This window comes from Cupressus sempervirens, chromosome 5 (genome assembly GCF_028749045.1).
Source record: "Cupressus sempervirens isolate cs-2001-9-10 chromosome 5, ASM2874904v1, whole genome shotgun sequence".
Classification (NCBI taxonomy): Eukaryota; Viridiplantae; Streptophyta; class Pinopsida; order Cupressales; family Cupressaceae; genus Cupressus; species Cupressus sempervirens.
Window position 1 is genome coordinate 199,940,184 of NC_143122.1, and position 27,006 is coordinate 199,967,189.

Sequence of the window (27,006 nt, forward strand, 5' to 3'; positions counted from 1 at the left end):
TTATGAATCCATCACTTGAATTTCTTAACTACAAGTGTCATGATCTCTAGTTAATATATATGCATACATTTAATGGGGTCCTAGGGACCTAGGTTCATATTTTTTGTTATAGTTCAATACAATGTTTTAAGAGGTAAATTAAGTTACATGAAAGATATTTATATTTCTAAGACTATAATTTTGTGTTCACTTGGTTAAATAAGGGTTATCATTCAATGTTTTTATTTTAAGTTATGTAATTTATGTCAAGTAGATTAAGAAAAAATGTGTGTACATGTAGATTCAATTTTTGAACTTTCCAATGTGTAAGGCATATAGATGCACATGCACACATATATACATGTGTGTATATGCATACACTTATATATATGCACATTTGAACTCATATATATAAGTCATATGCGCGTGCACACACACACACACACACACACACACACACACACAAACACACACATGCATGCATGTATATATGCATGCAAATATACATACATACATACATACATATATATATATATATATATATATATATATATATATATATGTATGTATGTATATATGTATACATATACATATGTGTATATATGTATGTATGTATACATATGTATATATATCTATATACATGTGTATATATGTATTTATATATATACATATGTATATATATCTATATACATGTGTATATATGTATGTATGTATACATATGTATACATATATATGTATATGTATATGTATATGTATATGTATATGTATACATATATATACATATATATGTATATATACATATACATACATATATATATACATATATATATATATACATACATATGTATATATACATATACATACATATACATATACATATATATACATATGTATATATACATATACATATATACATATATATATGTATACATATACATATACATATACATATATAGTAAAACTAATGCAACACACATGCATATACATAAAATATATGTACATTAAAATAAATATACATGTAACACATGTGTATACATAAAAATAAATGTACATGTAAACATTAAAAATTAGAGTATGTATCTCCACAATATATCTATGTACATACATACATACGTGTGTGTGTGTGTGTGTGTGTGTGTATGCACACACAAACACACATATATACATATATCATATGTGTATATACATATATACATAATACATAAATCTATCTATACAAGTCGAGGAAACAAAAGATTGATACAAGTATGAGGATGTGTTTCAATCATTGTTTTGTCACTAATGTCAAACCTACTACTTGCTGGTAAGAAAACTATGTAGTTGATTTGAGTACTAACATTTTTTTGATTGATGAAGAGGATTTGATCAAATGAGATAACAAGAGCACCTAGAGGAAAGGTTGAGTTATGGTATGAAAAAGGAGTACAAAGATTAGTTAAGACAATGATGATATAGTGTATTATTTATCTACTTAAGGCTGCAATGATTGGATACGTTGATTAAGTCTAGAAGAACAAGTAGGAAGAATTGTATCTACCAAACTTGACCAAGTGCATAGTAGGTGCCAAGAAAAGTTAGTGTAGGCTAAGTAGAAAATTAGTTGGAGCTAAGAAAAGTGAAGATTCAGTGTAATGCCAAATGAACATAGTATATGCCAAGTAAATTTTAGTTGGTTCCAAGCATCAGTAAACTTTAGTGTTCACTGAGTAAACTAGTGGAAGATGAGTGGAAGAATAGTATGGAAGTTGAGTGAAAACATATTGATGCTAAGTGCTAGTATTTGTGATAAATCAAAAATTTGATGAATCAGAGCCAAATATTTTGATTTCTTGAATTTTTTGAAGTGTGTGGAAGATAAGTATGATGAGTTGGTGGCATAGAATTCAAGATAAACTATTTTTTGGAGCATTCAAAGAGGATAGAAGAAGAAGTTTCTAGAGCAACCAAATGGAAAAGTGGGTAGGTTCATTGTATCCTACCTAATCCTACCTAACCCTAATATGGATGATTATGGTTAAGCAGGAAAGATCTTGATTCCCTATTTATAGAGGGGGCTAGTCAAAAGAAAAAGGTTTCCATGTGCAAGAACCTAAGGAAGATAAGAAGTCGAGTGTACAAATTTATTCAATGGTTGAACACAAGAGAATGAACTTGGCCTACAAATAAAGAAGGCTTAATGGTATGAATTCTTGAAGAGTTAATAAATTATCAGACCTGAACTGCGTGAAAGTCAAGTAGAATGGAGGACTAAAATAGAGATTTGTAATCTACAAGTAAGTTGTAATTTTTTATCAAATCAAGCCTTACTATTACTTTCTAATCATTGTATCAATCTAGGATAAATCCTTTGGATTAAGGTTGACCTAATAGTCATTTGTAAATCCTTTAACTACGTGACATTCTAGCTAAATTATCTAAAGTCCTCTAATAAGGCTCACTCCTAAAACTATGATTTAAATCCTCTAACTAAGTCACATTTAACAATGTATATTGTAAGTTCTAATAAGGTTGGCCTTTCACAAGGCATCACTTCAAATGGGCAAGAATTAGTAGCATGTTACTAGTGGTTTTTCCCAAATTGGGTTTCCATGTAAAATCCTTGTGTCTAATGTGTTATTGAATCCATTATGTTTCATGTTTACGTTTCTACAAAGTTGTTTTGACCTTGGATAGTAACCTACAAAGTTTAAGTTTGTTATGATCTAATGGATGCATGCATAATAAGGTTTTATGGATATGGATGTACTAAGCATTGAAAATTTTTATTTGTACATCTAGACCTTGGATAACTAATTTACCCCCCCACCCTAGTTATTCTAAAGAATTCCAACATAAAAAATGTGTATATAAATATACAATAAAAATATAAAAAATAAACATGTAAAATCTGTTTAAAAACATTAGAGAGGGTTAGTAAAATAAATTCCATACGTAATTCAACTATTGATGGGTTAGGTGCCACACTTTTCCTCTATTCTATTCGAAACTCATCAGTCTAGAAAAAGAAAGTGATTGAAGAGGGGTTAGTGGTGAAGTTTGAAAACCCCACTTGGGTTTTAATAGTTTCAATTGAAATTATCTTAATAGTTTTGATTGAAACTATGATGCTAGTTTTGATAGAAACTAGCATCATTAGTTAGTTTTGACTGAAACTGCTTATTTAATTAGTTTTGATCAAAATAAATAAAATCTTCTATCAAATTTATTTTTGTACTTTTTGTCAAAATTACTATAGTCAAAAATTGATCAGTACATTTTTTTTGAGGAATTTCTTTGTTCGACAAAGTGTAGCTATTATTGTGGGTTCACTCTCTAATTATGTTTTTCGAAATGTCATTATAAAATCTTTCACATATTTCCTATATGTCAGATTGTGGGAAGTTGTTTCAAAATAAAAAGTTCCCTCATCTATATCTATTGATCTAGATAAAGAGACCAAGAACGATCTTGACAAAAGAGATAAGTTTTCTATCTTGTATGGTCCTACCAAAGATGTATTTATCAAAGTTGTATATTGCCAATTTTCCTATGATATATGGGTCCAAATAGAAACTATTTATCAAGGTGTTGAAAAGGTAAAAGAGTCAAATTTCTCAACTTTGAAAACTCAATTTGATCATTTGAAAATGAATGAAGATTAAACCATAATATCTTATTTCTTGAGAATTGATGAAGTAGTGAATTCTAGAAGATTTTAAGGAGAAAATGTTGAGGAATGTGATTTAGTTTGAAAATTAGTAAGAACTATACTACCTCAATTCATAACTAAAATTTCTACTTTAAAAGAAAAGAAAAATTTCTCTAATATAAATTTACATCAATTGCAAGAAATTTTAACTGCATAGGAAATGAGAATTGGAATTAGTGCCAAATCCTAAAAAGAAATGAACTTGAATAATAAAAAGGAAGATGAAAATTATTTAAATAGTTTCGATGTTCTTGAATCTTTATTAGTTAGCAAACTGAAAAATAAATATCAAAGAATAGTGAAGTGTTTTTAATAATGGACAACATGGACACTTTTTTGCAAAATATATCTATGCTAAACAAAATGAAGATGATGAAGACCTAGGAAAGTCCTCTAAAATGATTTACCTTTGGATAAAAAAATGATATTAAATATTTCAAAGAGAAAAAAATTTTGTCAAAAGAAGACTCTAATAAAGAATCGAATGATTCTGTTGAAGAAGTAAAATCTGTGTTCATGGTTGAAACTATGAATGCCAATAAAGTTGAAAACCCTCTATCAAAATCTTCATCTGATACGGATTAAGAAATATATCCTCAAGAGGATCTATTTTTCTCTCTACAAGAAGTAAAAATACTTAAAAAATTGGTCTCTACTCATGAATGAAATTGTCTAATTTACAAGTAGAATTAAATATCACAAATTAAATCACTGAAAGGTAGAGAGTACTATTATACTGAGATGAGATACATATTAGAGATATATGTTGTGATACAAAAAATACATAATAATTTTTTTAAGAAAGATTAAACCTAATAATTGAGTTGAAATGGTGATGTTCATGAGAAGAGGTTGATAAATTGAAATAAAATAAAAATCAAATAGAGGAGTTCAAGGAAAAAACATAGAAAAGTTTTCTACAAACTCTTATGTACTTCTATATATATTTCAAAACATAAACACTAGCATAGGTATACAAATATATTCCTTTACATTTTTATTTACTATAGAACTAGATCCAACTTTGAAGTTCTATATTTTTCTTCTATATTGTTATTGTTAAAATAATTAGCTTTTTTAGCTCTTGTTTTAATGATAATTTAGTCCCTTTTGTACCATAGCTATCTTTATTTTCACTCACACATAAAAAAATTTATTTGGTAAACCATAAACTCTTCAATGTGAAGGTAAAGTTAGGTTTGGGATGAAGCCCACAAATCTTCATTATTGTAACAATAAAGCTAACATGTAAGGATTACATTGTTTGACCATAATATATGATCTACCCTATGAAGTGTCTACCTTGCTAAAAGCTTCAAGATTGTTATGTCCTACCCTGTTAAAGGATTTCACAATTAGAATTAAGTAAGGACTCTATTAGAAGATTTATATTGACTTGTTAGCATCACTCAATTAAGATAATTTCCCTAATTCAATCTTGCTAAGAACTAATTCAGTGCCTGACCCTAGGTTTGCCTTGTAAGATAATTTTGGATCTACTCTATAAAATGTGTGATTTGATCTTTTAATCTGATATCTCCTTTCATTCCTTCACTACTTGGATTGCCCTAGTCTAATCTAATTTGAGACTTAGCCTTTCTTTCTTTTTTCTATCCTTGATCGCTTCTTCACTTGCACATTCATACTTTCATTCATCCATGCATACCATCTTACTTTGTTTGCATCCTTCTCATTTAAACACACTAATTCTAAGGTTATAATCCTCCTTAAATATATGTTCTTCTAAATTTCTAAATCTTAATCAATGGTTTACAATTGATCTTCTTTAATTATTTCTTTTTTATTTCTTGATTGGTTGATTTGCATTCCTCAAGATCATTAACTTATGTAATGATGCATAATCTCTATCTTAGCTATCTCTACAAACATTAAGTATCATAAAGAAGTTGGCAAAAGTGATTTACATAGTTTTTTGTGCAATTACAAACTGATTGACAAAGCAAAACCTTCATACTAGTAGGTTTTTCTCTTTTTGGTCAGTAAAACCTTTCTCTTCAATTTACTCAGTCTCTACTATAATAGCTCAACTTACATATGAACCTGGTCTCAACTGTGGTGCTCAAAAATTGTTGACTTGCTTACCATGTACTGCAAAATAAATAAGTCCTTATATATGCTCAATCTTCAGTAGATGACTTGGTCACAGTGATGACCATTCATCCTTGCCTATTAAATGACTATGTGTTTCAATACTAATAGGAAATGACAATATGTAAATGAAGTCTACAAAGAAGTAGCTATGACATGTGGGATTAATTTTAAGACTCTTCTTAATCACAACTACCTTATATGATTCCCAATCGATCTTTTTGATGCATAAAAAATTTCCTTTGCAATGGTTTACAAAAGATTTCAACATTATGATCCTCTAATTTTCAATGCTAAAAAATAATTTCACTATTTTTGATGAGCTCCCTATTGAAATTATACCATGTGTCAATGTGTTTACTTCTTTTTCCAAAAAAATGATTCTTTGATGATGTTATGGCTGAATTATTATTACAATATATATATTTTGCATCCTTTTATTCTTGTTTAAAATATTTCAACATTCTTTTCATCCAAATTTCTTGACATGCTACATTTGTGGGTGCTATGTACTTTGTTTCAGCTAATGAAAGAGTGACAAGTGGTTGTTTCTTTAAAGCCCATGATACTACTCTTGATCCAAAATGGAAGACATAACCTAAAGTACTCTTTATATCATCAATGCATCCTACAAATTTACTATCAACTTAAAAACATTTGTTCTCGAATAGAGTATTACATAATTGTTATACCATTACTATATTTCAAAATTCATTTTCATGCTTTCCAATGAGAAAGTTATAGAAAATTTATGAATCTTGAAATGGGACTAACTCCAAACATTATATTTAGCCTTGTATTTGTTAGGTACATGAGACTCCCAATAAGTTTCTTATACAAAGTTAGATATACATTAGAGCCCTTTTCATCTTTTCTTAGCTTCAAACCTATAAGGATTAGTGCTGGTGCTGATTTTCATTTCAACATATTAAACCTCTTCAAAATATATTAGCATACCTTGATTATAAGACCAACATACCATTTTCATTTTGGTTAACTTAAATGCCAAGAAAGTACTTTATTAAACAAAATCAATCATCTCAAATTCCATTTTTATATGTGATTCAAACATTTCAATTCATAAATCACTCATAAAAATCATGTCATTAAGATATAAACAAATGTTTAAGATCTCACCTTGCTCATTCAACCTAGTAAATAAGTTAGGATCACTATTGCACATATTTAAGCCATTTTGTAAAAGCTAAGGATCAATTCTTCTATATCATTCTCTTTGGGTTTGTTTGAGTCCATAAAGTGCCTTCTTGAGCTTATAAACCTTGTTTTCATGACACACGAACTCATACCTAGCTAGCTTCTCTAGGTAAAGCTCTTCTTCCAAGAAGCCATTAAGAAATATTGATTTTATAGTCATTTGATAAATTTCACACTTTCTTTCATCTACTATGGCACATATAGTCTTGACAATATCTAAATGAGCTACTGGTCCAAATATCTCATTGTAGTCTACATCAAGCTTTTGTGAATAGCATTTTGGTACGAAGATTGCTTTTTTTATTTCAAAATTATCATTTGCATTAAACTTTTTCTTTTAAACCCACTTTACTCGAATCACATATTTTCCTTAAGTAAGATTAACTAACTCCCATGTTTGATTCTTTTCCATCAAATTAATTTTCTTCATCCATTGCATAAACCCATTTTTCTTTTTTAATTTTTTCTTAAATACGAATTTGGTTATCAGCATGTGAATATAAGGAAAAAAGAGAAATCTAATCTACATTAGTTTCACCATTATCTTTTTCAAAAATGTTTCTCAAAATTTTGATTATTTTTCTCCTTCACAGTGTTAGATTTGACATATCACTTCATTTTGTAGATTATGGACTTGATAGAGCAGGACTAAGTGTCCCTACTAAAGATGGTGTTTTCTAAACATTTAATGATGTATTTATTTATGAAGATGGGGATGTCCTAATGCTTGATTATGGTGTCCTTTGGCTCAATTGTTGACCTTGAATGGGTGTAGGAGGAGTCACATTTAAAGTAATTGCTATTAAAAAATATTCATTTTCCCCTTGTGGTACTTGGTTGATAAATTTAATTTAATTTTTTTCAAGCTTCCATCCCATGCTTCATCTTCTACAAATTGCACATCATTACTGATTATAAGATTGTTTATGATTGGATTGTATAACTTGTATGCATTTGATTCATCACTATAACTAAAAATATACAATTTTATTTTGTTATCCAATTTTCTTCTTAATTCATCTTGGACATGTGCATATGCCAAACACCTAAGTACTTTCATATCAGAAACACTATATTTCCTTCCATTCCATGCTTCTTTGGGAATCATATTTTTCACACTCTTGGTAAAACATCTATTCATTATATAGGTTGCACATGATATGATTTCAGCCCAATACTCATTTCACAAATGTTTTTCTTTCATCACACTTGTAGCCATTTCCATTATTGTTCTATTTTTTCTTTCATCTACACAATTTTTTTGAGGTCTTAATCTAGCTATGAATTGCTTGTGAATTCTATATTCCTTGCAACATTCAAAAAATTAGTTGAGATATATTCACCACTTGCATCTATTCTCTATGTTTTGATATAATGGACACTTTATTTTTCAGCAAGAGTAATAAATTAATAGAAATAATCAAGCATTTCATCCTTATGTTTTAGAAAATCCACCCATGTTTTTCTTTGTTTTAGTTGAATGAATAATTTCCTAAGGTGCCTTGGGTCTTGTTGACATACTTACCAAAAATATTTCTCTTTCTTATATTCCTAAGATACAACCTTCACACATCCTTTCAATTTTCTCTATGAGGGAAAATTAATTGGCCATACTTTTCTTGTGAAGAAAAACTTATAGTTGCAAATTTAAATGAATATCTATTTCTACTTGAAATATTATTTGTGTGATTATTGCAAGTTTTTCTTTTTCATCTTGTGTGATCATTTTATGTTGTGCTTGAGCATATTTTTCATTCAAATTAAGCTTAATATTTATGGGAAACTTTCTATTGTTTATCATTCAAACTTTGGCAATGAGTTTATTACATTGAAAATTGTCTAAAATTATGCATTCTTCATTTTTAAAAGATAATCTATATCATTTTTGAAGAAGTTGGCTAATGCTCATTAAATTTTGTTTTAAATTGGGAATAAAATAGATATCATATATATGTTTCTTCTCTCCCTTATTGGTTAGAATGTTTCTTTTTCCTCTAACTTCTACTTTATTTTCAATTAAGGGTTAAAATAAGTTTTCTACAAGGGACCCAAAACCCAAAATGTCTTTACAAAATAAGAAACAATGTTGGAATACAAAACCAACAACCCAGACAACTAGCAACCCACAAATGTCCAACCAACTAACTATGACTAGCACCAAAACTAAACAGTAGAATTATACTAAAACTACAAAAATACAAAAAGCTAGAAGATAAAAAGACCAACTGAACATTAAAATCGCTCCATCACTAGCTGCTCCTTTTCCTTGATCTTCTCCATGGCCATTTTGATATTCTTCTTTGATCTATTCTTATGTCTTAGCCTTCATGTTTCTTATAGAAGATTTGGTTATTTTCTTTGTTTTAGCCTCTTTTATACCCTTTGCCTCATCCATGTTCAACACCGTAATGTTGTCTATGTGCATGTCCATATTATAAAGATGTTTATTTATACTTTCCACTGAGAACTCCAATAGCTTCAAGTAATTGTTTATCAAAGTCTAGGTGTTTATTTCTATTTCAATTATGTCAACCATCCCTTACATCTTTATGTCCACTCCATTCCCACCATTACCACTCCTTGTCTCCTCTTTGAGCTTGCTCTCAACTTCCTCCATTTTTGAATTTAAGGCTTTGTAGTTGATGTTTTAATTTTTAATGGAATTAAATGTCCATTGCTCCATTATAAAAGTGTGCATAGATATAGCTTTCATTATTTGTAGCACAACCAAAGGAGGTTGAATATCAATACCTTTGATATCTTCCTCTAGCAATTTAAGATGGACCTCATCCACATACATGGTATTGGTTATAGTTAACTACCTCTCTTTGTTTTCCTCACTATTTTCTTTGAATTCTTCAGGGGTTACATTGAGAGGAGAATACTCTGGCTCAATGAACACATCATGAGTCACATTTTCCTCAAAGAAGTTATAACATATGACTTGTTTGACTTCTACTTTGATATCATTGCCCAATGTTACATCATATTTTTCACTTTCATCTGAACTAGAAAAAATATCAAAATTCACTATCATATGATTGTTGTATCCTCAATCTAAAAATTAATTATTTTTTCTTGGATTTCTTGTGTAACATTACAAGCTAAGAAAATTGTATCATGATTTTGAATTTATTTGGTATAGCTTTCACTTTGTTGTCTTTAATCATATTGCTCCTTTCTACATTCTTTTAGATAATGCCTAACTTTTTTTCTATCATGACAATGGTTCAAGGATTTGTCATACCTTTTTCCTTGAGGCTAATTTTGAAATACATGTTGGATTGGATTATGACTGCTACCTCTTCCACTTGAACTTGATGGGATGCCTCTACCACCTCTATATGAGTTTCTTTCTCTACCTCTTAAATTTGTTGTTCCCCTACCTCTACCATGGCTGATTAAAACTTGTGTTGTGAGGGCATGCTCCAAAAGTGTATGTGTTTGTCTATTTAAAGTCTATGCTCATGAGAAATGTGAGAGGCATGTACCTCATCAACTTACATTTATGATAGATTCTTTGACTGTTCTATGGCCACCACAATAGTGGGAAATGTAGGAGGAAAACATCTTAAAATATTTTCCACTACTCTTTCTTCTGTGTCTGTCTAACCATGAGATTTGATTTGATTTACTAACACAAGGAGTTGACCAAAGAATGAATCTATTGTATCTAATTCATTCATATAGATGGTGATGTAGGAGAGGGGGCATGTTGAAATTAAAATAATTAAAAAAAAAAAAAACAAACAAACAAACAAAAAATAGAGAGAGAGAGAGAGAGAGAGAGAGAGAGAGAGAGAGAGAGAGAGAGAGAGAGAAGGAAAAAAGAGGAAAAGATGAATTTCATGCATTTAATATTTGTTGTGATCCATAAAGGAAATGTAATTTTCTAATTGAGTCACATAGTGGTGCTTAGTTGTATTTGGGTGTGAATTTAATATTTGTTGTAAGGTAGTTGCATTTACCTTTTATCCCAGATTGGTTGTATTTGTAATGTCTTAGGTTGGAAGTGCCTATTTAAGAAAGCTCTGAAGAAGTAGCTCATCAAGTAGAAGTTCTTGGGTGGAAGCTTTGGAGGTGAAGGATCTTGGTTGGGAAGTTCTTCTTAGTGAAGCTCTTGGTGTGAAGACTCTTATTTGGGAGTTCTCTTATGTTGAAGAATTTGTAAATTTTTTTTTGAAGAAGTCATATCTATGATATCATCTTGTGGATATTGTAAGGATTTTTAAGTATAATAAAATTTATTGCGAAGCATTTTATCTCTCTTTGTCTCCATATTGTTGCATTCTTGGTTATAAGTTGGTAGGGTGATGTGGCCCTTCATCAAGTGGTATTAGAGATGGAGTTCTTGAGCATGTGGACAAAAAGCCAAACATGAGGCGATTTACACCAGGATTTGTAAAGAAGGTTAATTTTGTGGCTGATTGATCTTCTAGATTGGTGGATATGTTGCTTAGGGTTTGGTAAATTTTTGGAAGATGCCTCCAAAAAGATTGGACCCTAAGGAAATTGATGATCTTAGTGATTCTATGGAAGAAAGGATGTCAGAGAAGATAAGAGCAGAGCTTAGATTTGAGATTGCATTGATGAAGAGTGACATGATTGTTGAAATTGTAAATGATTTGGCTGGTGTACCTAGGCATGTGGGTACTAAAGGAAGTTATGACAAAGTTGCCAAAGAATTTGAAGTTGCTAGTGATGGTAGAATTGATCATGAGGAGAGACCTATTGGAATTAGGGCTAGTCAGTTTGCTTGACCTGGATCTTAGTTGAAGCTGAAGCATAAGATGGAGGTTTCTAATTTTTTATGTACTTTGAATCTTGAAGATTTGATTGATTGAATTGGTGAATTAGAGGAGTACTTTGAGCTTGAGGGTATTGAAGATCCACTTAGACTAAGGTTAGCACAAAATAAGTTGAAGGGACATGCTACTCTTTGGTGGAAGGAATTGGAAAGAGATAGAGAAGAGGACTTGGTGAAATGAAGATCACTAGATGGAAATTGATGGTGACTAAGTTGAAGGCTAAGTTCATTCCTACTGATTATGAACTTGAGTTATTTAAGAAGTTAAAAAATCTGAAATAGAAGGATATGACTGTGAAGGATTACACCAAGGAGTTCTACAAGTTGACTATTCGGTATGGGCATAGAGAATTATGAAATGAGAAGGTAGCACAATACATTAATGGTTTGAGATTCAATATTTAGGATGAGGTTGGTAGGATGCTTATTAGTATGCTTTGAGATTAGATGAGAAGCTAAAGAGGAGGAATCAAGGTAGTTCTCGAGGGAAGGAGAAGCAGGATAGTTCAGCACAAGCTAAACCAAAAGCAAAAGGTGAACCAAAACCTATTGAACAAAGAAGAAGGACAGGTGGAGATGTATTCAAAGGTAATTGTTTCAAGTGTGGTCAAGAAGGGCATAGATCTTTTGAATGTTCTATTGGTAGGATAGATGCTATTGTGAATAAGGTTGAAGTCTAGGAAAGTCAATCTAAGGAAGGAGAAAGTTTGTTGGCTCAGTAAGTAATAATGGGTAAGAAGACATTGGATTCTTATCAAAGGACTATTTTGTTCAAGACTTGTAAGTTTGATGGAAAAATCTGCAAGGTGATTATAGATGGTGGTAGTACTAATGACCTTATTGCTAAGGAGATGGTTCAGATATTTGGTTTGAAGAGATTGAGACATCTTTGTCCTTATAGGATTGGCTGGTTGCAAAGTGAGCATGCTTTGGAAGTGAGGGAGCTATGCCTTGTTGATTTCTAGACTGGGTAGTATAAGGATCAAGTATTGTGTGATATTGTGGATATGAATAGTTGTCATGTGTTACTTGGTAGACCTTGGTAGTATGATTGTAGGGATGTGCATGATTGTGTTAGGAATGTGTTTACTATTGAGAAAGGTGGTAGGAAGTTTTCTTTGATTCATTTGCAGAATGAAGAGTTTGGTAGGAGGAACCTGAGTATTGGCAGTCAAATTGAGTTGGCAGATTTTGAGAAGATTGGAAATCAACATGGAAAGTAGACCTATGGAACACCTGTCAAGGATGTGAAGGAGAAGAAGAAAAATAAGTGAAAGAGTGTGCAAGTTGAAAACTTGGAGGACATATATGTGAAGAACCAGTTTGGGGTTTACGTACTGAATCCCAAAAGATGTTCTTCCAATTACTAGAACATCTTTTTGGACCTAGGGAGTCTGATGCAAGAGCATCTTGCATCCAAAATAAAGGGGGCATGTTGAAAGTTAAAAAAGAAAAAAAGAGGAAAAGAGGAATTTCTATTTTCAAGGTGCATAGGTGGCATAAATATTTTTTTTTTTAAATGGTTGTCATTCTATTTATTGATGTGTGTAGGTGGCATCTTAGAAGCTTGTGGAAAGTTCCTTAAATCATGCACTTAATATTTGTTGTGATCTAATTTTCTAATTGGGCCACATGGTGGTGCTTAGTTGTATTTGGGTGGAAATTTAATATTTGTTGTAAGGTAGTTGCATTTACCTTTTATCCCACATTGGTTGTGTTTGTAATGTCTTGGGTTGGAAGTGCCTATTTAAGCAAGGCATATGAACCTTTGTAAGCAAGCTCTCAAGGTGTAGCTCTTCAAGTAGGAGTTCTTGGGTGGAAGCTTTGGAGGTGAAGGCTCTTGGTTGGGAAGTTTTTCTTAGTGAAGCTCTTGGTTTGAAGACTCTTATTTGGGAGTTCTCTTATGTTGAAGAATTTGTAAACTTCTTTTTGAAGAAGTCATATCTATGATATCATCTTGTGGATGTTGTAAGGATTTTCAAGTATAATAAAATTTCTTGGGAAGCATTTTATCTCTCTTTGTCTCCATATTGTTTCATTCTTGGTTATGAGTTGGTAGGGTGGTGTGGCCCTTCATCAGATGGTCCAAAATCTCTTCCTAGTATTTGTAGTTTGATTGTATTTACTTTTGACATTCCTTGGTAGGTTGTTTGCAGAATATCTCATGCTCACTTACACTATCTTGCTACTGCAATCCTTAGAAATAGTATTGGTAGTTTGGTTGTCTTCACTTTTGACATTCCTTGGTAGGTTGTTTGAAGAATATCTCATGCTTTCTTAGACTATCTTGTTGCTGCGATCCTTAGAAATATGTTTTCTTGCAACCTTTGAAAGAGGGAAAATAAATCTTTCAAATCTTTTTATTATCCTTCAATAAACCCTTATCTACTTGAGAGAGTGCATTGTATGTTGTTGCATTTGTTGGTTTTGAACATACATTTTCAACAAGATCCCATAAATGTTTTGAAGAAAATAATGCAAACTTTGTTACTGCCCAATAATCTCAATTTTTCCCATTGAACAGTGGGAATTGTAGATTTTCCAAACTTGTGCTTGTTGTCGTTGTTGACTATGAAAAACCTTTCTAATTTTAAGAGCTTTCCAAACAAAAATCTTCACCCATTAACCTTTGGAAATGGAAAGTTTTATGCATCAAAGAAATCAATTAGAAATCGTACACTCATTAAGGGGGAGTGTTGAAATTAACTCTCTGTAGACTTCTTTTACTTCTGGCCATTCGTTGTCCCATCTAATTGTCATTCAAATCTGCAAGACAAGTTCTATTCTATATTAAGAAAGAAAAATTATTATTATAACCTTTTCTGAAAACATTATGGTAGATTTGAAACAATGTGAACTGAGCTGACGTTATTTATTTTATATACGTGAGGGAAAAAAAGTTAGATATGAAGAAGTGAGTAACATCTCATAAAAACAGGGGCTGAAAAGGCTAATTTCTGTAGCAACAGCACTATAGAAGATAACCAACGAACTTCAATCTTCAATCTGCTTCTCTATTAAATGCAAGTGGAAAGGGATATCTTTATATATCTATTCTAATGTTTATGTTTTTATTTATATGAAACAGAGAAGATTTTGGAGAAAACTTTTCGAACTTCTCTCTTTTATTCTTATTTCTCTTGCTTTCTCGATCAGACGTTGCAGCTAGAGGTGAATGAGGTAATAACGACTGACAGATCTTGAAGGAACTTTGATGACCTAATCTCTGAATGAAAATGTCATGCCTGGACGTTTAGCCCTTAAGGTGTATCGCATTTTTAATTAGCTATACATGCATTATTTGAAGAAGACAACTGAAAATCGTGACCAATGTTATGTAATTTTTTTTACCAAAAGGATCAATGTAACCTCGATATATACATGTATATTAGCCCAGAAAACCACTGGGATTTTAAAGCTAGTATCCCAAATTCTGTAATAGTCCAAATTGCGGCCCCTATAAGAATTCCATGGGAGTAAATGGGTGATCAATGGGAAGAAAGGGTATTCAAGACTGCCACTCTCGTAGAGATAAGAAACTTGTATAGCTGGTCGATTTTTTCCTCAAACAAGGGTAGAGTTGTTTCCAACTCATGGAACGCTACGGTGGCGGGCGAGAGATTAAGAGACAGGTCCAACCTGGACTTGGCGTAAAGAAGATTGTTGAGGTTACATAGTGCAATATCTGCTGCCTCTAACTCCTGCAACAACCTTGATGATGATGATGACCTCTTTCTCATTTCGACTGCCTCACTTAGCTTGTGCTGCAAGTGACTGAAATGGGTAGGAAGAGGAAGAGATGGCATCCTCATGTGAGATGTCTTGCAGGAAAGAGCAGTGACAATGGCAAAGCAGATCATTATGATGATGGCCTTGGGATGGTTGATGTTGATGACAGCTCCTTCTACTCCTACTTTGTCTTCACGATTGAGCTTCTCGGCCATTCTCCTCAAGTTCGACATGCATTTATCTAGCTGGGACTGTGTCTCATTCTTCTTCTTCAGCCAAGATGCAAGAGATGTGCGAAGTCTTTGGAGGGCATGAGCAGAGGGAGTGAGACCGCGAATGCACACACGCTTGTTGCTTCCTGATTTCTGCGATACTGTCTCTCAACAAATTGCAAACATCAAGCAGATGAAGTATGTCATCAAGATGCGCATTCATCCAATTGCTCCCCATGTCTATCTTTATGTCTGACAGATTGGAGCAACAATTCAAGGCTACCTCCACTGCCTGTCTAAGCCAATCTCCTCCAACACATGAGGAGGAAGAACAGGACTCCTCTAATCTTTCTACCTTACTAATAACTTCATCTGTGAGAATTGGATCAGCGTAGAGCGTAGAGGGCATGCTCTTTGAGCGATTGTGGCTATACTTGTGAGGAGCGTGCAGGGCCATAGTCACTGTTGCCCCGAGAGAAGAGAGACGAGAGATGGAAGGCATTGGAATGCTCATGTTCATTCTCTATCTTCTGTGTTGAACTCCTACATGATGCTTGCTTGGCTTCTCTGCCAGGCTACTAACATGATTTATACAACTCACCATGATTGGGCACCACTGGAGACACAACGAGAGATTCCCGGCCATAAGCATCACTTATATGCATATCATGACGTCGTGTTCTACTCTCCCACGGCCACTCCCACGTGTGGCATTGCCTTTTAATGTTGTTTAATGTAATGATATGCAACTCCGCCTTATACGCTTCCTTCTTATTCTCGCACATGCTTTCCACCCCTAAACACAATGTACCAAGCCATTCTAGGTGAGACAAAATTAATTTATTGACAATTGCAAAGCGAAAAGGTTATAACCTGCAGCGTGCCTCAGCTTTTTGCAACAACTTAACATAAATGTGCAACCTAAGTCAGTATTCATCGATTGTTTACTTGTATGCCATTTGTAGTGGAACCTTTCAATGGACAATTGATATTGTCACAAATAAAAAATACTACAACATGAAGCAAATTCCAATCCGTCTCCACAAGATGAGACATAATTAATCAATTCCAGTCCTTTCCTACAACATGGAACATATCGATCAAGATCTTTTAATAGCCAACAATATAAAGTAGGTAGATCTATCTATTCATTACATTTTTTTCATTATTATATTTTAATTAACATATTTTTATCTGTCTAACTTCAATATTTTCATTTAGTGTGATTAGAAGTGAATTCAAGATCATTATTTTCTTATGTTAAGCTACATAGAGTATGCTTGACCTTTATATGAAATTTATTAGTTTCATTATATTTAGTCCTTTTAATTACTCTGGGCTACTACAATATTGTAAATTCTAACTTGTTGAACTTCACACTAGTTTTTTAAACCTTTTCTTTAATATGCTTCCAAAGTGTTTCTTTAGCCTATTTTAACCTCTTCTCATCCAAACAATATGCATATTCCCATGAGGGGGTCTGAATCAACATGCTTGGCATTTGCACTCTTTAGCCACCTTTAGTTTGTCCTTTTAGGTGGATCTAGTGGATCATAATCCTAGTGGACAATGCTTACTAGTTTCGTAGTCACCTCCAAAATCATCCCAATTTTGAACATATTAGAGTACCTATTTTGACAATTTGTGATTAGATCCCAAGATTATTTTTGTGGGGATTAGAAGTTTTCCTAAATGTGAAAATACCTTGAGAATTGTATATAAATACACCCTCTTTGATTCATTTGACCACCCCACAATTCTTCAAATTGAAGAGCAAGTTCTTAGTTAGTTAGGGACAAAGAGCATCAAGCTACAACAATTTGTCTTCTACTATGTCTTAATAGTGATAATTTTATGGTTTGTCTTTCTTTTGCATGAGTGCTTATATAACTATTCTAAAGAGGCTTGCATCACCACCTTTATCAATCTAAGGTATAATCGTGTCGATTCAACATTTCATTTATATTAAGCTTTTACCTCTCAAGGATAAAATTTCTTTTGTAATTAGTTGTTGGGGTTGTTGCATGACTTGCATTCAAAAGCATTGAACAAGGAAATCTCATCAATCTTATAAAGTCGACCTCCACAATGCAATTTCATTTTCATCCCTCTTCCAAGGTCATGAAACTCCTAGACATACAAATGAACCTTCTCATTCCTAACACAAAATCAAACCAACAATTGAAGTTTATTAAGTCTTCCAGAGTTTCCTTCTTCAGATACTTTTATATATTTCATATAGTTAATAGACTATTTTATAAAAAGGGGAAAGGAAAGAAAATTATTTAATAATTTGTTCCCAAAGGTTTCATAGATTCATAGGCTTAATGGTCAATCAAGTCAATAGGAATCTTGAAAAGCATGAGATTGAATAGTTAGGTTTATTTTTGAGAATGAGGCAATGCTAGAAAGATCTTCAATTAACATCGTTTGTGCACTAGCCATCGCCATCTTGGTCAATCCTATATGATTATTGATTCTCTTCCTTCTATGACATCCTAGATGAGGGTCTTGGCTATCTCTATTCCTACCTATTTTACCATTTCTTTTCTTTATTCTATATTAGAATCATATAAACTAAGTATCTATTAAAGTTATAGTAACATATCGACAACCATGATTTACAAGAAACTAGACAAAACAAATTTTATGTGCAGTCCGTTCATATTAGAAACATAAACAAAAGAGCATCCAAAAATATTCCTAATACTAAAACTTAATAGATCATTCCACAAACCAAGAAACCCATGACATTGGACCATTTATCCATTTGAGCCTCTTGGCTCCATCTTTGATGATAATAGCTATCTTGTTCATTAAAGCCTTTGATGGAAGAGCAGGAGCATGAAGAACAACACTAACCATTAAGCATAAAGTCCTGGTAGCATCAAAGTCTGGGATACTTTCTATGACCACAATTAGATTAGGAATATCAATATCATTGCCAAGCCTTTGATTGAATTCACTCATCCTTGGTATGGTTATAATGGGTCTGACTACATGAGCAGGTGGCTAATCGATTGCCACATTCTGATTATTAATCCCTATGGTAAGTACAAGAAGTTGGGTCTCACTTTTGGGAAAAAAGTGGAAGTATTTTTCCTATTTTTAAAATTTCTTGTCAATTCATGTCAAAAATTGAGTCATTAAGATATTGAACATAAAACAATTCAGAAATAAAGATTGTAATGCTCAGAGTTTTCAAACTATATTGAGTTTTAAAAACCACTTTTCAAAATTCTTGTTTTAAGACTATATCACACTTGTGTGTATAGACACCATAATTTAATACAAATTGATGTATTTTTGTAAATCCTTTTAAAGGAAGTTACCTAACACACCAAAGATTGATGAAATGTTTTTCCTTAATTTTTAATTAGTATTTTTATTTATTAATTTTTAATCGAATATAAAGGTAAATTTCAAAAATTTCTCATGTACAGACATATAAATTAATTTAAATTAATTTAAGAAAAAAATAAAATAAAATAATTATTAAAGTTTTAGTGAACCTTGCTATTTTACATTTAGGTATCGCCTTTGATTAAAGAAAATATAAAAATAGTAAATAAATTCATAACACTATAAAATTTATGTTTATGAAATTAAGACAGTGAGAACTATAATGGCTTTTTGTTTTATAAAAAAATATGATTGAGAAGACCCTCAAAAAACTATAGCAAGGCCTGAATTTGTTAGTTCAATGCCTTAGCCAAATATTGAGAGGTCAAGGCATAGGCTTGGTCTCACCAAGCCTATCTCAAACTGAGGTCCATGGTGGGAGAAAATATCCTACCTCATGTTGTAAGAAATGGGCACCCATTTTGAAAAAGTATTGTCAATGTTTAAAATGCAATCAAAACTAAAGGTATCTTTGTCACTGGTTGAAACTTCAAAATACATTGCTTCATCCTTAAGGGCCTTTGTACTAGATGTTTCTTTTGATCCTTAATAGATATTTCTCTTTCACTTTGTAACAGAGGGTAACCTGCATACAAATTTTATACATAGTGAGCCTCCACAGAGACTCAATAAGGATTCTAGTCCTACTTTTAAATATGTCAAAAATTGTAACTAACCAAATATACTAAATTAAATAAGAAGAAAGAATAGCCCAAAAGGAATTAAAGTTCTTCGAAAGACAAGAGATGTAACTAGAAAAGGCTTGTAGGATATGAATGTCAGAGCTCATGGGGATACCAAACCAATTCCAAACCCCTTGGGCAAAGCCACAATAAGAGAAGAGATAAATAAAATATTCTAGCTAGGAGCATACAATAAAAGGATAGGGTTCACCATCTATCTTGGTCAAGGGAAATCTATGGAGCAAGGTCTATTAGAAAATATTTAATATTAGGTTCCACTTTTATATTCCAAATAAGGGAAAATATTTTGGACCGGCACTTGGAGTCAAGATTACAAGAGCATTTGTCATTGAGGAATTCAAATACATATTCACCATCTAACAACAAACCGTGTAGTTATTTTGACTTAGTAGAGAATATGGGAGACTTATCTGGCCAACCTAGGAGTAGAAGTCTATCACTCATCTCCACAAGTATTTGGATGCTTGGATCAATACGAAGCCTATTTAATAATAGCATATATCTCCTTTTGAGTTAGAGGGAGGTAGAATTTGGCAACTATCTTGTCCCAAGATGCCAATGTACAATTAAAAATAAGGTCATTTAACCTAAGGATACCCAATTTGGCCAAAGATTAAACTAAAGATCTATGAAGGAGTGCAAGGGGTTTACCATTTCTTTTTAGGTTCCATGAAAAGGATTACTCTCCACAATTTTTTAGGCAACAATCCAAAACTTTATCCCCTTACACCCAATGTCTAACATAGTCCCAAGCTTTCTCGATTGCTTTAACCACCACAATTCCTTCCACCTTAACCTTCCACTTACTTGAGAGAAGATCATTTAAATTAAAATTCTTTCGACAATTCTCCTTACATGGAACACCCCATTAAATTTTTTTCCTCGATAAAAAATTTTAGGGCTCATTATCTCTATTAGACATGTAATCCATTTGGTAGCAAGTTCTATACCTTCCCATATAAGATATTAAAGCCCTACTCCATCAACTTCTTTTCTCATGGCACACCATACCAATTTAACAACATATACCTTCTTATGACCTTTCCCATTAGACCAAAGGATGTTTCTTATAATCTTCTACACATAACTAATTTGATTCTGATTGAAAAGTTGGGAAAATGAGTAGTATACATTGTAGGCTAATAAGATTTCTTGAAAAAATTGAACTCTACTAGCCAAAGACAAGTAGTGGTTACTCTATCTTCTCTATATTCTCTTTTATCCAATTCCACATGGAATTTAGATTGGGGTCAATGGAGAAGAGAATCCCAAGATATCTTACCAAGTTACCACCCCCTAAGAGAAGAAAAATATATAATACCAAGGTGGAGAGTATTTAACCCAGCCTAACATAACCAATTTAGCAATTTAAACTCTACTAATAGAGTCTTTGTAGAAAAAATCAAGTTTGGTGGTTAGTTTGGTCAAATTGACATTAGAAAACTCAATGAGGAGAGACATATCATATTCAAACTGGATGTTACTAATTTATTCCTTGTTTGGATGGATAATCCCTTGAACTCTCAGGGATAAGGAATCATCCCTAAGGATGTAATGTAAACATTACTAATCTTGAGAGAGGGAAGGGCTCAGATCTTAAACCATTAACTTTTAATGGTGTAAAAGCATCTTCTATTAGAATGAAAACCATCTTATGGGAACAATCAAGGAACCCTAAGCAATCTAACATCATGTAGATGATGTTTGACTCTACAATGTCATAAGCATTCTCATAGTCAATAAGGAATTTGGATGCCTTTTGACCTAAGCATTAAGCCTAGTGCATATCCTCCCAACATGTGATTCATAAGCATATATCTTCCCTTAACAAAGCTTGTTTGCATGTGTTTAATAAATTTAGCCATAACATCTTTGAGTCTAAGAGAAAGAATGTTTGCTAAAATTTTATATGAAACATTGAGGAGTGTGATGGCCCTCGAGTTCTTGATCATATTCTTGTCACTATCTTTGGGAATAAGCTTGAAAAGTCTAGAATTGATTACAAATCCATCCTAAGGACCCATATTCTACAACCTCTTAGTATATAAGCAGAACATCTAGCCAAACCCAGTCTATATGATATCATTAATCATTTGGGAGATTGCAAGAATAATATCCTCTTTACAAATTGGTGTAGAGAGAATAATCTTGTTTACTTTTTGCACCTTCTCTAGAAACAAATTTCTAATCTTATTTATTTCCCTTTCCATTTCAGCACTTGTATCCTCAAAGGTGAATAATTTCCCATAAAAGGAAGAAAAGGCTTTTAGTATCTCAGTTCTATAATGAATCTATTTATTCATATCCCTTAGGGTATTAATTTTTTATCTTGTTTACTTATTCTTGAGAATTTTAAAGAAATACTTAGAACACTTTTACCTATGGTCAATCAAGTTGACTCTAGCCCTAGTTTTAGCTCCTTGAGTTCTGACTTGTTGGATCCTCCTCAAGGCATCCCTAGATTCAACTAATGTGGCTTGTAGATTGATGTCCCCTAGATCAAATTATAAGGCATTCTTCTCTACCATCATTGCATTATGGAAGGAGGATTCTTCTCTCTTCATGTCCTTGACTTTCTTCTTACCTGCTATTTTAAAAATATTTCTAGAATTTTAATCATCCCATCTAGTAGAAGCATTGGGGTATGCAACAACACACTAATTAAACCATCTCACCATTACAATGGCAACACCTAAGTTAGCATTATTAAGAAAGGAAGTGTTGAGAGAATATCCAAAGGACTTAGGGGAAAGAGAAGCTTGCTAAAAAATCCAAGAGATGGAGGCAATAATTGGGTGGTGGTTTGAGAGAGTAAAGGGGTAAACTAGTACATTATTACCTTCCTCAAATTTCTAGAAGCTAAAAAAAATTCTATTTACATAGAATCTATCCAATCTGCAACATGTCCTCTTATTACCTTTCTAATAATTAGTCCAAGTAAACTAGAGGTCATTATGCTCATTTCTACTTCTGACAATAGGGTTAAGTAGACTAAGTTTTCTTATCATTCTTTTCCAAAATAGTCTCTTATCTCCCTTCCATTTACATCCCCCCACTTTATCGTATTCTCCTTCTACCATATTGAAGTCTCTAACCAAAATCCAAGGAATTTCCTTTAGTTGAGAGATCCAATTCCATAAAGAGATTATTTCTCAATGTTCATTTGGCATATATATAGAACATACTCCAAATTAAATTTCTTGATATTTTAGGGTAACACAAACTACTTTGTTACAAGTCATGGTTCCCCAACTAGTCATTCCATGTTTCCTTCTAAGGATAATAAGCATGGAAAACCCTCACCTTCTTTTGGAATGGAATGTAGAGAAAGTTTTGGCATCTCTCCAAATGCATTTCAAGGAAATGTCTAGTTAGACCCTTGATCTCTTGAAGAAAGGGGAAATCTATATCTTGATGCACTCTTAAGATTCTTTTGATTTTATACTTCTTTTATTAAGATCCTAACCCTTCAACATTCTATGAAATATATTGGCCATTATAAATGTAGTGATTTGTTGACATTTCCCTGGCGAGGTTTAAAGCATTTAAAACACTTAGGTAAGTCACTTTTCTACATCTTAGATCGGAGAGTCTACCTCTTTTCTTCTTAACCATTTTCTCACACTCTATTTATAGAATATCATCTAAATCATTCCATTAATCTTCTTAGTTGAACTTCTCTTGGGCTTCTTACTCTTCTTTCTAGAATTGAAAGTGAATTTCTCCTCCCTATTCTAGGCACAGGGATTAGGAGGTTCATCTTTATCACCCAACACTTCCAATATTCTCTATTTTTTAGTTTTATCATCACTTGGGACCCTAATTTCTAAGGAAATTTTACTACATGCCTTACTTCCACCAAAAGGAAAAGCTAACTCTTCTATAGTTGGAATTAACATAATATAAAAATGGTTAAGTTTATCAACAGAGTCATAGGTTTTCATTATAGCATCTAGAGCTCCACTGTCATTTTCCTCAATGAGTTCCCATCTAGGGTTGTATGGGGTTAAAGGAGGTTCAGAATTTATCAACTTTATTCATTTCTAGGACACTAGAGCCATTTACATTTACATCAACCTCCTTAGGTGGGGGGAGTACTACATGACCTAAGGATTCCTTCGAGAACTTATGGCATGGCATCTTCTTGATTTTTCCAGCACAATCTATTGTGCATCCATAGTTTGCTAGCTAGGTTTATCCTATTATACACCAAAATTCTTTGGCCTAAGAACGGTCAATTCAATTGATAGAAGCTCTTTGGAAAATAAGGAAAATATTTCTCAGCTAAACCTTTTAAATCTTATTGTAGGGCATCTTGTTCTATACAGAGATCAAGTGAGTCTCTTTGATTGTCAACATTCAAAGAGGGAAAATTATTGGTCTAAACATTTGAACTTTTAATGGAAGAAGCATCATTTGTGTAATGGGCCTTGGAGACACCATGAGAATTAATGTAAAACCAGGGACCTATCTTCTTAACCAACGAGAAATTCTTTCTTACATCATGTTGTTTCCTTCATAAGAAAAAGGGACTCAACCTAACTAAGAATTAAATAGGGAAAACATTCAATGTCAACCATGAATCAAAAATGAGATATCATTAGGGAGATATTTACTAGGGTCAATAGAAATCAAAACACTTACAATAGTATGAGGAAATATGGTAGAATACTTGTTAATATGCAACAATTTTTGAGGGGGGTTGAGGGCTTTCAAAATCAAGTTCCAAAGGAAAGATATTACCTAGGGTAATCCACCATAGTGAAGATAATGCTAGTGTTGAATGATTCAGAATAACTAAAGAGGGGAGTTGGGAGGAGGGGGCAAGGGGGTGTCAATCAGTTATCTAGAGGTCTAGATGTACCAATTAAACCTTTAGACACTTCAACCAACTTTGATCTAAATATTAAGTAGCTTCCTCTCTATAGCAATTTATTAGTAACATAAAACTTGTAGTCCATTGTCCCAATAATGAAAAAATTATAGAATGTAAAAGATTAACACTAAAGAATCTCAAATAACATCCACACAAGTATGATGCCAATATTTAATGTGGAAACCCAATTTGGAAAAAACCACCAACAACATGTCAGAAGTACTTTCACTCTTTTCAAGTGAGTTGTGTTAGGACATAACTCTATTAAAGGTTACAATATACACTATTAGGTCTAACAATTTTAAATTATTTTATCAACCTATTAGGAGTGGCCTTATTAGAGGACTTAAGAAAATTCTTCTAGGATGTCACCTTGATTAAGGGATTTACAAATGAATATTAGGTTAACCTTGATTAAAGGATTTCAAACTGACACAATGGTGAAAAAGAAACAACAGGTTGATATGAATAAACACAACTCACTTTTTAAATATAGATGAAAAATTTTGTTTGACAACTAACTCATTGGATGGGATTCATTATCATCTCCAATACTAATTCGCTTAGCAACCCTTCAAGTAATCACTCTTCACCTCAACTCTTAACTATTCATCCTTGTGCTCAAATTCTCCAATGATTAAAATAAACAACTAATCCAACCTTGTTAATGTCTTCTTAACCTCTACCAACATTTTAGATTACCCTTGACACCTCCTTAAATAGGTATCTTGATCTTTTTTCACTTAAACACCACCATTGATCTTAGGATTAGGTTAGATTCATTGAGTCCTTCCATCTTTTTATTTCCTCTATCTTCTTCTAAAAACTTCTTTAAACCTCTGTTTGAATCCATGCATTGAAATGATCAAACATGTTTTCCCTTGCATTAAATTTTCAGGTTCATCAATCCTTATCTTCAACACAATTTCCATATTCCAAGAGTTCAACTATGTCTAATAGAATTGAGATCTCTTAACAAATTGTAAAATGTGATCACTGAGTGAACACTATCTTCCTCAGCCTAAGTCATAGCCAAACAATGCAATCATCACTATACTAGATTACTCGGCATATACTGTCTTCCCTTGGTTCATTTACTAGTGCTTAGTCCAACTTCTCTTTTACTCTATCTTTTTCTAGTGCTTGGTCGATACTGAATTTTCTTATCTTCTATTGTTTACTTGGTCAACATTAACATATATTAGATTCAACTATAAGTTCTTTAATCTTCTATTTTGAAGCTCAGTTACATGTAATTATTTTTTCACCATTGATCATCTCTTCTAGACTTTAATGTTAGGATTAACCACAAATAGAAAAAATAGTTACGTGCAAATATAATTACCAATATTAGAAAATAATAAATGACATAGAAGAGAAAAAAAGACATAAGGATTTAAGGTGGTTCACCCAATCCTTGGGCTACATCAACCAATAGAAATTCGAATATTATTATCTAGTGATTACAATCTACAATCCCTTACAACTCAATACCACTATGAGAAGCTAGAATATCATCATACATTATGAAATTCCTAACCCTAAGCCTTTTATAGAAGATTTTGTCAATTACAAAAATTTGGGTTAGAATAAGTCATCCAATAGAAAAAAAAATAGCTGACACCTTTTACAATAGTGGGTCATTTCTTTCTTTGGGGGCACTGCCCCAAAAACCCTCACAAGGGCATTGCCCCTCAGCCACATCTTTTACTGCAACATGATGTGCACATATAGGACTACCTGAGGACCTTGCAAAGGGAATTTCTCCAAAACCCTCATAGAAATAATCTTGGGTAAAATTGTACCAAATAAACTTTTGAGTCTAGTTAGGCTCCACGTCACAATAATTTCCCATGTACAGATTGATCAAGCTCTACATCAATAACATCCCACTTGGAGATTGATCATATCAAGGCTAAACCTATAGCTCCCACTAGAATATCAAATCACCTTGGACTCTGCTATTCTTTTATTATGTTTAGTCTAGAAGACTAACCGAAGCTGAAGAGGAGATCAACTTCTCCATTGTTACTATCTTAATAAATATATCCAATAGATTATCATTTGTATGTATCTTCTCTAGTGTTGACTTCCATCATCCAAAATTGACCAAATGAAGTGGTACCCCAACTATATGTGTTTTGTCTTTCAATGTAGAGAAGAATTCTTGGAATGAAAAATGACACTCTACCTATCTATAAACAAATAATTATCTCTCTTTGGGTGTCCCAATTCTTCCTTGAAGAACTAAAGCCATATAATCTCTTTGACTAACTCTGTAGTAG

The 27,006-nt window shown here is 32.5% G+C and overlaps 1 pseudogene; it reads right to left on the minus strand.

Annotated features, from left to right (window-relative positions):
* Window positions 1–15,286: 15,286 nt before the first annotated feature.
* On the minus strand, window positions 15,287–16,259 carry LOC149555092 (uncharacterized; annotated as a pseudogene).
* Window positions 16,260–27,006: the final 10,747 nt, after the last annotated feature.